This window comes from Typopeltis vanoorti, chromosome 15, assembly GCF_054136105.1.
Source record: "Typopeltis vanoorti isolate ZY-2024b chromosome 15, IOZ_Tvanoo_1.0, whole genome shotgun sequence".
Classification (NCBI taxonomy): domain Eukaryota; kingdom Metazoa; phylum Arthropoda; class Arachnida; order Uropygi; family Thelyphonidae; genus Typopeltis; species Typopeltis vanoorti.
Window position 1 is genome coordinate 99,260,333 of NC_143563.1, and position 12,605 is coordinate 99,272,937.

The 12,605-nt window shown below is 33.7% G+C and overlaps 1 long non-coding RNA gene across 1 annotated transcript in view; it reads left to right on the plus strand.

The window, feature by feature from the left end:
- LOC150099025 (uncharacterized) overlaps positions 1 to 12,605 on the plus strand; it is a 115,088-nt gene that overhangs the window by 83,347 nt on the left and 19,136 nt on the right. Inside the window, exon 3 of the long non-coding RNA XR_016549544.1 lies at positions 2,833 to 2,897. This is a non-coding gene — a long non-coding RNA (uncharacterized LOC150099025). The remainder of the gene's footprint in view (positions 1 to 2,832; positions 2,898 to 12,605) is intronic.

Sequence of the window (12,605 nt, forward strand, 5' to 3'; positions counted from 1 at the left end):
GTGATTTGTTGGATTGCATGAGGGTTTTGTGTAGCCCATACCCAGCAATTGTGGGTATTCACAGCTTCGATCAGCTGAAAGTAGTCTCATCTCCCCACAAAATCATCCACGGCCCAGGCGGTGTCCAACTCCAGGGAGCAAGGAATGTTAAAATCATGACACAATCAGTGAAGTTGGACGTTGCGAGGCAGCGTCCAACTCCATCGAAGGAGGCTAAGAATTGTTTTCCTGCAGTGCACTCCTGTCAGGGGTATCTTGAATGGATAGAAATGCAAAATCTTCCATAGAATTTTCCAGACAGTTGTATAAGACACATCCACCAATCTTGATACAGCACGTGCTGTAGAAACCAACGATGTTATTCATGGCCTGCTGCACAACGGCAGTAAGTTGCTAAACTTCATTCACTTGTTGTGAACTGATTGGTTTGCGACCTCTGCCAGGTCTAACTCCCAACGATTCCGTTTCTTCAAAACGACTCATCATTCGTCGCAGAGCACATGGAGATAGTGGACCTCGTCGATATTTGTTCAGGTGTTGAAATTCGCGGAGTGCAGCAACTGCATTGCAATTGTTTAGGTAGTGCAGCTTCACGAGCAAAGCACGCTGGGGTAAGATTAGTGCCATTGACTGTGGACAGTATTAACAACCAGAATGAAGGGGGAAAATACAGTGTCTAGCTTTTTAAATTCCTGGTTTAATTTGGTGTTTACAACTCCCCGGCGGTGAATTTTGGAACTATCCCCTCCGCCTCAGATATCGCTTACGCATGGCGCACAATGTATTCTTGCAAAGTTTCGCAGCAATTGGATCACTGGGGTGGCGCTCCACAAGGCCTTAAACGGAGATACTACTTTAATTTTGATCACCCTTTATATAGACTACACACATTCGCATCCGTAGCAAGCGCTTTGGAAGTAGAATTATGTACCATATCGTTACCAAAACTCTGTCACAATGTTTTCTTAGTACGATATAAATACTGGAATAAAACTCATATAACAAATGAACTTCATATCATTAACAATGCTTATATTTTTCTAACGGCTGCAATAAACATCTACAAGATAAGTTGCGCAAAGACAAAAATTGTTAAATAAAACAAAGGAATAGTGCACGTATTGCTTTGTTATACAGCTGTTAATTGAAGGCTCGTATATGGAGATATAACTGGAACTCTATCAAGACTACTTATCTTCACATGGAATGTGTTAAAATTTACATGAATGACATTCAAATAACCTCTGAACAATTTATGTAAGAGGATTCTATATATTACTTTTTTTAAATTTTTTTTGTCAATACGTATGTTCTTTTTTTCGTAACAAGCTGTTGCTTCGTATAATTATTTAAATTTTCTTCAGACCGTTATAAATTTTTTTGGTTATTAACAGAAACGTATTTCAAATTAACATTTTGCATTAAAAATAACATTTATTCAAATTATACCTTCACAAAGTATAAGTTAGGAACGTCACACAAAGGTTACTCAAGAGAAAAATTAATGAGGGTCAATCTGTGCAATTATTCTTCGAAAATTATTCTTGAATAGAGAAAAAAAATATTCCGTTCGAAATATTTGTTACTATGTATACAGGATTATGTCATTTTAAATATTCAATGAAAAAAAGATTCTTTTTTTAGGGAGCTTTGCATTTCTTTGAAGAGTATTTGAGTGAAGAATGATATCTCATTATGTCACTTGGGATTCTACGGATAAGTCATCAAGATTTGAAACAAATACTTCTGGCAGCATTGTAGTATTTATTTGTTTATTTATTTTTTACAACTCACAATACCATACTGTCGTAGATTTTCCCATGAAAGGTTTGAAAACCTGTTATATATATTAGTACAATGTAGCCTAAGAGTTTTTTTTATTTATTAATTATTATGATTCATTCATTATATCATTTATATGACAGCATTTAATGTTCTTAGTAAATCTTCTATTTCTGAAACGTTGCATAGCAAGTCTTCACTTTTGCTAGCGATATTGGTTTCCATAGAAGATTCTTCACGCATCCTTCTCACTTCATCACACCAGTGTTAAGTCGGATTTAATTCACATCTCTAAGTCATACCTGAAATTTTTCTGTAAACGGAGGAACTGCTTTGTAGGAACTACAGCCCTTTTTCATCGAATTCTATAGGGGACAAGAGATTCAGCATTATCTACAACAGTTCTCTTCGTGGTAGTAATTTTATGCAAAATCATGCACGTAATTATAGAACCAATGACAATTGGCTTGTCTGCTTGTTTTGCTTCAGGAAAAACTTGTTATTCCGATAGTAAAATCCCCCTTACCGACTCTGCTGCTGGTGGAATAATACAACTTAACATAACAATGGACTAAACAATCATTAATAATATTGCATGTAATAAATAACAATCTTGCTATTAATATGATTCACAATTAAGCATATTTTAAGTTTGGAATGAAAAAAATTAATTTTTTTTGAAAAGCAATTTTTTATTCTTTGCAATTAATTAAACTAATTAATAATAATGGATTTTAACTAAGTAATGCAAGCATGTACTAACTTAAACATTAGACTAAATACGTCAATTAGCTTTAAAGTTTTAATGCTGCTTGCAAATATTTCATAGAATTTGTTCAATAATTCTTTACTAAACGTTTTTGTGCAATAATCCATTTGGAAGTAAAATAATATTTAATACTACTCTGGTGGATTCTTTAAATTATTATGAAGTCTTTTTGGAACATAATTCTTCCTAGAAACTTGATAAATAACGGAAATGGTAGGTTAGTGAGCTGAGATTATATTCTGAAACTGAATGAGGGAGGCTAAAAATTGTTTTTATTTCAGGAGGAACCATCTCTGCTTTCGGCATCAGAAAAATTCGGAAGGATAACAGTATCTCGTGTTTTCAGGCGAGTAGCTAAAGTTATGCAAAAAATTGTACAAAGTTTCTGATAAATGTGACAGCCGAGGTCATAAAAACATTGGCCAATGTATACTTGTCAAAAGAGAGAGACAAAAATTCTGTACTTTTCTTACTATTCGCTCCTTTTTGTCATTTAAATGGCAAAGTTCGAGTGCTGCCTATGGCGCAAACTGGAACAATTGACACGCGATAGAAACATCCAAATGTACGGTGTTAAGTAAGTTTAATTTTTTGCATCTGTTTACATATGGTGATGTAGTCTAGTTCAGTTTTTTGCAATACATTCCACATCATCAACGCTTTGTCATTCCCTTTACACAGCTGTTAATTGAATGCTCGGATATGGAGATATAAACTCTCCATATGGATATATAAGCTCGGATGTGGAGGTTATGTGTTGAAATTTATATTCATATAAATTTCGACACATAACCTCTGAACAATTTATGTAAGAGGATTCTATATATTACGTTTTTTTAAATTTTTTGTCAATATGTTTTTTCTTCCGTAACAAGCTGTTGCTTCGTATAATTATTTAAATTTTCTTCAGAGCCGTTATTAATTTTTTTTTAGTTATTAACAAAAAAGGATTTCAAATTAACATTTGGCAGTTTTAAGTGATCTCAAATAAACCGTTCTGCTAATTTATCATAAAAGTATATTTCAAAACGTAAAAATATTTATAGGAGTTTTGTTTAACATTATAAAATATATTTTGTCAAGTTTAAAATAGACAATATAAATTAGTGCTTATAAAATATAATTTAACTGTGTCTTATATAAACTTTATTTTAATATAAATATTATTTTTATTGCAATGAAACACTAATTTTACAAATTCAGACAGATTTTTTTTTTTTTTTTTTTTTTCGTTATCTATGTGCAAGTTGGTTGGTTGGTACAGATTAGTTGCGTTGGTTTATAGTCGTTGTCATGTGCTCTTTGTTGAAGGCCGCTACGGGGACAGCATTACTTTTGTCATATCTCCACATGTCACAGACGTCTTCACAAAGCTACTATGGTCTTATTGTTGCACTCTCTAGGAGATTCTCTTATCTTTTTCGCTAACTACAGAGACGGACATTTTCTTGTCTTGTGTGGGTGGCCCAAAGCTCAGCGCGAGACGTTAAGGAAAGAACAGATTACACGCGATTAGAGGGTATTCACTTAAGTTTCCTATAGAGAGAAAATATTGCAGCGTTGGCACAATACAGCACGAGTTTACTGAATCAGAAATCAGACTTCTGATTCGGTTACTGGTTCTCGTACAAATGTTATAATTAAACTAACAAAAGAACAGCGACTTGGATAGTAGGAGATCAATGGCTACCTACACGATGATGCTACCAGAGAAAAATTCAATAACTGATTTGCAATATCCCTCACTCTCCTCCCCCTTTCAATGACAGAGAGCAAGCTGTTTCGCATAAGTGTAATACGTATTGTAGTTCATCCCACAAAAGAGTGCTTTATTGAGATAATAGATTGCTTTAGTCAATAATCGGTTTAGTGTTAACTATTAGTTTACTGAAAACGGACGTACTGCATTAAATTTAAATATTGGGTGATATTTCATTATACGGAATCAGTGGTGTTTATCCTTTTAAACTGCATGGCCCACATAAATCTAGAGTTCATTATTAATCTTTTGCCGTTGCTTTTTCATTAATAATTAATGCACGTGCCTTAAACAGGAGGAGGCTATTCAGCGAAAGTTATAATTTCATTGAACAAGAAACGTGTCCCTGCTATTAAAATGAGAAAATCTATTTTTCTCAGCGAAGAATGAGGGCAACTTAAACATCTTTTAAAGAATAGACACTCGGCCACACATTATGAGTAGCCTTTTAACATCGCGATCATAAATTTCGAGTACCTACAATGTGTTTCCTTATCGTGTCTCATACCGAGACATGCAGTGCCTTTGGAAATTTATGAACACACTTTAGAAAGGAGACGGCGTCGAGATATCTTTCACTGAGCACTACCTTGATTCTGTATTAAGAGTGGATCGCTAAAGAATGCCTGTGCGAGGAACCAGTTGCAGAATTAGCTTTGGATGCACATTGCAGTAATCTTTTAATCATTTATATGGCCAGGGTTTCATTCATGCATCGATTTAATAATATTATTTTATTAACAATATTGTTAAAGCAACGTTAATAGTTTAGTGCTTGGGAGAATACTGAGAAGAACATACTGCTCTTAGTTGTTCTGGCGAATGATGAAACACAATACTGTACACTTCGAAATGATTGATATTTTTAAACTTCATTAGTGTTAGTAGCATTTTAGCTTTTGAATTCGAAGTAACGTGGCTATTTTTAATAAAATGAAACACTTTTGTTTATAATTCTCTGTACAGTCATGAAGATATTTTATTGCAAACTTTGGTTTGTCCAGGCTTGTCTGAAATAAGGATAAAAAGAGGAATATAATTCTTGTCAAGTCTATTTTTTTGTATGTTATATTGAAAATCCCACATGGTTTTAGCTACTTCTAGGTATGTTTTTCCAACTAGAATTTTGCTATTTAATTATTTTTAATCAATGTTCAATTCCCGTTTATATGAAGGGTGAGTTATATATCCCCTCCTCCCCCACAAGTCACTTAAGCGAGGGAAACAGCCACCAGAGAGAAAAACATACCCGAAATTTCCGTTTGAATATGAACAGAACATGCTGCCTAGAGATATGACATCTAACTTTGTATTCAGAAATCGATAGGATGTTCACTGCAATCTTAATCCTCATTATCTACATATTGCTAAAGTGATCATGCACTTAGATCTCCCACATCTTGAATAAAAAGTTGTCAAAAAGACTGCATACTCCGTTCATTGCTAAGAGCTAACTGTTCCAGTGTTTTCTCTCTATTATAGATCAGCTATTGATATGAATTTAAGGATAGATTATAGAACCTTGTAGAATAAAGTTCAGTTTCGTAGAATTTATCATATTAAGGATATTTTCAACACTCATAGTATAAGTCACTAAGCATATTACAAAAATTTCCGAGTTGGAACTTGCATTTTTTTTACCAGATTTTTTTGTTACTACCCTTCCTTGGAGTAGATTTTTCCTTTATGCAATGGCATTTTTATACGTTTGTATATAAAAAAAGAGGAATAAAATACTTGTACTAAAATCATATGGGCACTGAGGATTCTTTGTATTAATCATCCTCGAACCGGGCAAAGTTTGTTTAGTTCATCTTCTTCAGAATAATTTCTAGTTGATCAGCTACGTTTGACTTGAGACCGAGAATTAAAATTCTCTAAATTTTAAAATTAACAATAATATTTAAAATTTATAAACATGCGGGAAGGCTTTAAACCCTATTACTTTTTATTCTATTTTAATATTTTTATATTGCATGGAAAAACAGCTGATAAATATAGCATACTACACATTCCATTACCAACTATGACTTAGTAGTTTTAATTATCTTAAAAAATAAGCTTATTTAGTCTGTTAATTTTTTTTTATTAATATTGATAGTGAGTACTTGAGCACGAGATTGTTGTGTGATATTCGACTGGAATTCAATTTCAATAATTACCCAACAGATGAGAAAAGAGCAGTTGTTGCCACATTAACGATCTCAAATGTATGTCAACTGTAACACCCAACAGTCGAGCGAAAAAAAAAAAAAAACTGCTCTCGACAGCTTTCAAGATGCCTTACGGAACAATAGGGATAAAGATGGCTCATTCATCTTGTCGGGTCATCAGATTATCAACGGAGGTTTTCTTTTATTTTCTGAAAGCTGATGCATTTGGCTGGTCTGAAAACTATGATGGATTTTGTTTGTGAATTATGCCACTTTTTTTTTTCTTTTCATTTGGATGACATGAGCAACCATGTAACGTAAGAAACTTACTGAAGATTTATTTCAACAGCCATACAACCAAGTATGAGATTTGACTTTTTTATGTACAGTGAAGCTTAGCTACTCACAATTAAAATACTGTTGTTGTTTTTTTATCTAGCTGCTTATAGTCATAGTTTTATACCAGTCAACTAGTCGATGAATTTTTCGGAATTTGTATTCTATTTTCATGTTTTGTTTGTCACCTTATGGTCACAAACAAAAAAATAAATATTGGACAATAATGATTGAATTCCCAGTACAAGTACAACGTTGGTTGGACAAGATCATGATACGTATTTAGTGGTATTGTAACTAGTTGTAGAAGGATATACCACCAAGGGTACACTCTTGCGAAAATGTACATGCAAATATTCAGTTTCGTGACAAACACATACTAGTGATTTTAAGAGATTATTAATAGTGGATACAAGAGGATGACACCAAAGTTAGTTTTGCATTCTGTTTCAAACTAGTAATAGAAAGAAGTCCTCTCGGAAGCGCATGTAGGTGAAGTTGGTTAAGTTTTTATACATTGTATTAGTTTTAACTTTACGATTTTGATATAGTTTTTAAATCTTCCCATTAAAAAAAAACCTTCTCCTGAACATGAAGAGCAACCTCTTCATGAAAGACATGATAATTAACTCCAGAGTGATGGTTCAGGACTTGAATCAGGTACATGAAGAGCTGTCAAAACTGCTGTAGATATTGAGTTTTTTTATGAATGTGGCTTATAACGAACATTACTTTTGAAAAAAAAAATCAGTCATTTTTACTACCCCATTTATCTCCCCTGGAAACCTTCTAGATCGTGAGATCCGTAACGGGGACAAACCAGATCGTCTACTCGCTGATCGAGTATCGATATGATAATTACTGTGATTTCTAGTTGTTGGTATGATTACACGACTAACGTTTTTATAGCGTATCGTCTTCTGATAGCAATTTATGTTAATAGCATTGCTGATGTTTATCACAGGAACACGAAGTTCCATTGGAATATATAATAGCGCAAGTAATAGCCCAAATGAAATCAATAAGGATGAACAGAACAGTTAGTTGCAATTTATTCTGTTACGTGTTTGGGAAAAAACTACATTCAGAAAGTGACTGTTTAGTTCATTCTGTATCGTAATTACTTAAAAATATTAGGTCTCAGCGGATGTTATTATTTCTAATTGAAAGATTTGTTAGTTTCTGTTTACATATCTGGTTTCACGTGCATGTTTTTCTCTCATCTTGGCTATTATCTTTTATTTAGTTTATTTTTCATACGCTGGCTATCTGATTTCACGTGCATGCTTGTCCCTCATCTCGGTCATTATCTTTTTTATTTAATTTATATTTCATAGCATCCTTTTAAAAGGATGGAAAAACATTAAATGGGTTTATGCTTCGATCATTTTAAATTAATATTTTATCTTTTTATCCTTCTCGTATTATCTTTCAATATTTTTCCACATGTACATCAGATTAAAAAAAATAGGATAATATAGATCTTCCTAGACGACAGCATTATAAATTGAAAATGTGATAATAATTCAACCAATATGCAATAAAGAAATTAATTCTAAGTGGAGTGTTTTTATGTACCATTGGGAAGTCAATCACATTCAGAATACGTTTTAAGTTGGCAACTTTAAAAATGTTTTGCATTCGCATCAGAAAAAGAAGTAAAACGTTTAAGTCGTTATTGAATCTTTCCCTTCCATAAACCTACCATCAGGGACTGTACGAGTATATGGTAGGATAGGAGCTGTTGCAAAGTTACGTGTCCATCATAACGCATTGTAGTGCATCGCACCCTTGACGAACTCCCCACAAATTACGTATATACGTGAGTGGAGAGATCTTTGTTTACTAGCAAGGACTTTAGTGGTTTAATTTTTTTTTTTTGTTATTTATTATGGTATCATAATAATGAAGGTTACGATGGTCAAAAGTTTGCCGCTCTAAAGTTGCATGTTCCTTATTTTTTTGTTTTATTTTTTTTTTTTTCACGAGCAATACTTATCTCCCGAATGTGTACTTTGCTAGGAAGGTTTATGACGTTTTGGTTTTTGCATTATTTATTACTCTTAAAATTTTGTTAGTACTCTCCTGTGAATTATAATCTATTCAACTATGTTGTCTGAAGTTCCTTTTTCGTGTCAAGTAAATATTCATATGGCACGTGTGGAGAAAATTGGCAACTTTTTGATCTGTCCTGTGTGCACGTCAATTTTTAATTCACGGTAAGAAACAAATAGACTTCGTCTATTTGTTTCTTACCGTGAATTAAAAATTGACTCCGATTCCAAGTTTAATTTTTTGGACTGATATTTTTAACGTTTTTTTTTTTTTTGTGCATTACTTTTTTCATGCCAGTTGCTCTTTACAACAATTTAACATTCCGACTTATTTTCTTTTTTAATTTAGTTCAAAAAGATATGCATGGCGGAGTCGCTAAAAATCAGAGCCAGATAACTTAGGAAAAGACTTCCACGTAAGCTGCAGAGAATAAAGAGAAATGACAAAAGTTTCTGATTTAATCCCTCACTTCGTTCTTTCGCACCTTATTAAATATCCTTCACTAGGATAGCGAACAAATGGAATGGGCTGGAAATTTAACAGTGTACAGCATGATGATACAACACGATCAAGAAATATGCCAACAGGGGCGTCACAGTTAAAACAGCTTTCCCGAGTATGTACTCATTTGAAGAAATCTGAAGAAAACTCCTTTTTCTTCAAAAAAGGCGTTTTTTTAATTGAAAAAAGGTGCCTGTTCATTCCATAAGGAAGACAAGTGGTAAAGGTTGTTTGTAGGAATAGAAAAATACGAACTTCATAGTAGACGTGAGAAGTTAGACAATGGAGAATTACTCCTAACTAATTTCCTAGCAAGTCAGCAAATGCTCTCGGAGAATATGGAGAAACATTTAAGAAAACTATGTGTAAACAGAGTAAGTAAAAGTCACAGGAATACGAGAAGAATCTAGAAGATCACGAAGATAGCGAAATGTTGTGCAGGCTTAGAAATAGGGAAAAGAATAAAATGAAAAATATGGCATAAAAGGAGATATTCTGAATTGTCCGGAATAATTTTTCCCCCACTAAGACTCCCATCCTAGAAAAGTTGTAAACCTACAGCACGTTAGTACCTAGGTGGGAGTAAGGGTTTTTAAAATTATTTTTTGCTATTTATATATATTGTTTCTTACATAATCGAGAACTCTGCTCTAGAGAAGACCAAACGTGGAACTTTTTCAAGCCTATAGTAAGATGGGAAGAGTGTTTCAATTGATCTCTTACCAATTAAAGATGATTCATTGAGATAACGAAGATGTTCGACCAGGAATGCTTCAATTACGGAAGTATAGCAATTTTACGATGGTTGCACAGCATTATTCAGAACTAGTGAGAAGGTCGAATTATGGGTAACTGGAGCACAGCTTTCATCCATTTATATATATATATATATAAATCGAAAAACTGTGAGAATTCCAGAAGAATTTCCCTTCTGAATGTTTCAGAAACGTTTTATGCAACCATATTTGGGAAAAAAATAACACGAAGGAAAATTGTTGATAGGAAGTTAGTGATAATACGAACTTAATAATGCAGTACTCTTGTCGCATACTCATCTCTTCAGGACATACACCTAGAAATGATGTTGGTGAACTAGACTCGAAACCAGACAGTGCCTGGAAACTCTTGACAAAACAAGTAACACATTGAAGTATTGCGGCACTCGTCTTAGTCAACAACAAACAAAACCATTTTGTAATATAATGCAATGTAATACTGTATCAGTTGACAAACTGATGACAGTTCAAAGAAACTAAGATTTCAATCAGTTAATATTAATTAACCGATCAACACCCACTCACCTTATTTCTCTCTTTTACCTACAGAATTATTTTAATTTATTTTCTAGAATGCCCTTTAAATATTTACGGTGATACGCGACAGGTTCCTATGCACTTGTTTTCGCCATGCGTTTCTTATGCACCGACCCAATTTGATAAGCCCATCAGAATGCGAGATCTCGTGTTTTCATCTCTATTTCAACATTCGTCTTTTCACAGCGGAGTGCAATCCTGCTAAAATCAGAGTGCGTATTTAACGTGCCTTACGGATATTTTATTACGTGAACTTCTCGGGTTGTGTTAAAATGTGAGTTTGGCATTATGACCTCGCTGTATGTAATTTTCGGAGCATTGCGTGGATCTGCAAGCCCACTATAAACATTGCATTGTATTTGTACATTCTGTCTATCGCTGTTTCGTTTAATAAGATTACTTCCGAAACATTTCGTACCTAGATTTCACTTTCAACTTTCACCGTTACCATAGTAACGCGTGTACTCAAAGCCAGGAAGCAGTGGGTAACACGAATGCGCAATTTTCCTCGCATCTCTCTTTCTCTCTCTCTCGTTACATTTCATGCCAGTAACTCGTGCATATGGCATTTCTCTCTCTCTCTCTCTCTCTCTCTCTCTCTTCTTTGCTTTAACCTTTTGTTTCTTTAATCTTTCATCATTGTTTGGTTAATATGATGAGGAATATAAATTTAATTTGATTTTAAATCTTTATGACATATAAATAATATTAATATCCGAATGAGTAAAATTATTAACTATTGGATTATTCTGAAAATTATTACTACTGTTTATTCGTAATCCCAACTTCATATATTTCTATCTTTATTATTATTTAGAGATGAAGTCAATTTTCAGGTGGCGCCACAGTACAAGATGAGAATGACTAGGAAGGTTTACCTAAATAGGATGGAACAGAATTAGAAAGCTGGCCTGCTTTTTATTGAAAACAACAATATCACTGTTTTCAGTCAGAAAATACACAAACTTTTCATACTTTTGAACGAAAGTCTGTGCATCAGCGCCAAACAATCTACTTCGATGACCACTTCCGTAAGATAGAACTCAAGATTACAACAGAAAATTCACTAGTACTGTAATATCATTTGGCTCAGTTCTTTTTAGTAAATCTTCAGCATCAATTTTTCCATTTTTTCCCAAAATATTATAAACACGGTTTTAGAGATATTACTAAAATTATTAATTTATTTTGAGAACCAGATTTCTTGCGAATTAATGGCAACTTTATACTACCATATGAGGAGAAAAGGCAGATATTTTTTACTTGCCAGGAGAGATTCACAAATATACATGCCTGTAAATCTCTTAAGGCCATAATTTATGTGATAGATGAATTTCATTGATAGCTCGAGATCCCCAATACACTAATCACACTATCAGGTTGAGAACCAACTTGCACAGGGAGCAAGAAGCCACTGTAAAAACAGGTGTTGGATTAACTGATTGACTTATGGAAAGGGAGTTAGGCAAGGATGCCTACTTTCTCTTCACTTGTTTAGAATATATGCTGAGGATACTGTATCATGCGTGTAGAATTGGATGAGCTGAAGACAGGAATTAGGATAAGTGGTAGATTGAAATTAAAATATTTTAACTTTCTTCTGTCAATATCCTTAAGGAGCCTTAAAGTTCTACTAATCTTTTCTAACACCCATTCATTTGTACGCCTTTCAGTGTAAGATATCCTCAACAGCCTGCTGTAACACCAGATCTCAAAAGCAGCCTATCCTTTTCCTACCAGACTTCGTTAGGTTCCAAGTCTCGCATCCATAAGTTGCTGTTGGAAAAACAACTGCATCCAAAATCCTCAACATTGTTACCATGGAGATAGATCCATAATTCCAGATTTTAGACAAGTCTCCTACTGTTGTTTTAGCCATTCCTAACCTTCTTCTGACGTCTTATGAACAGCAATTCTTCACATTAATAATCGATCCC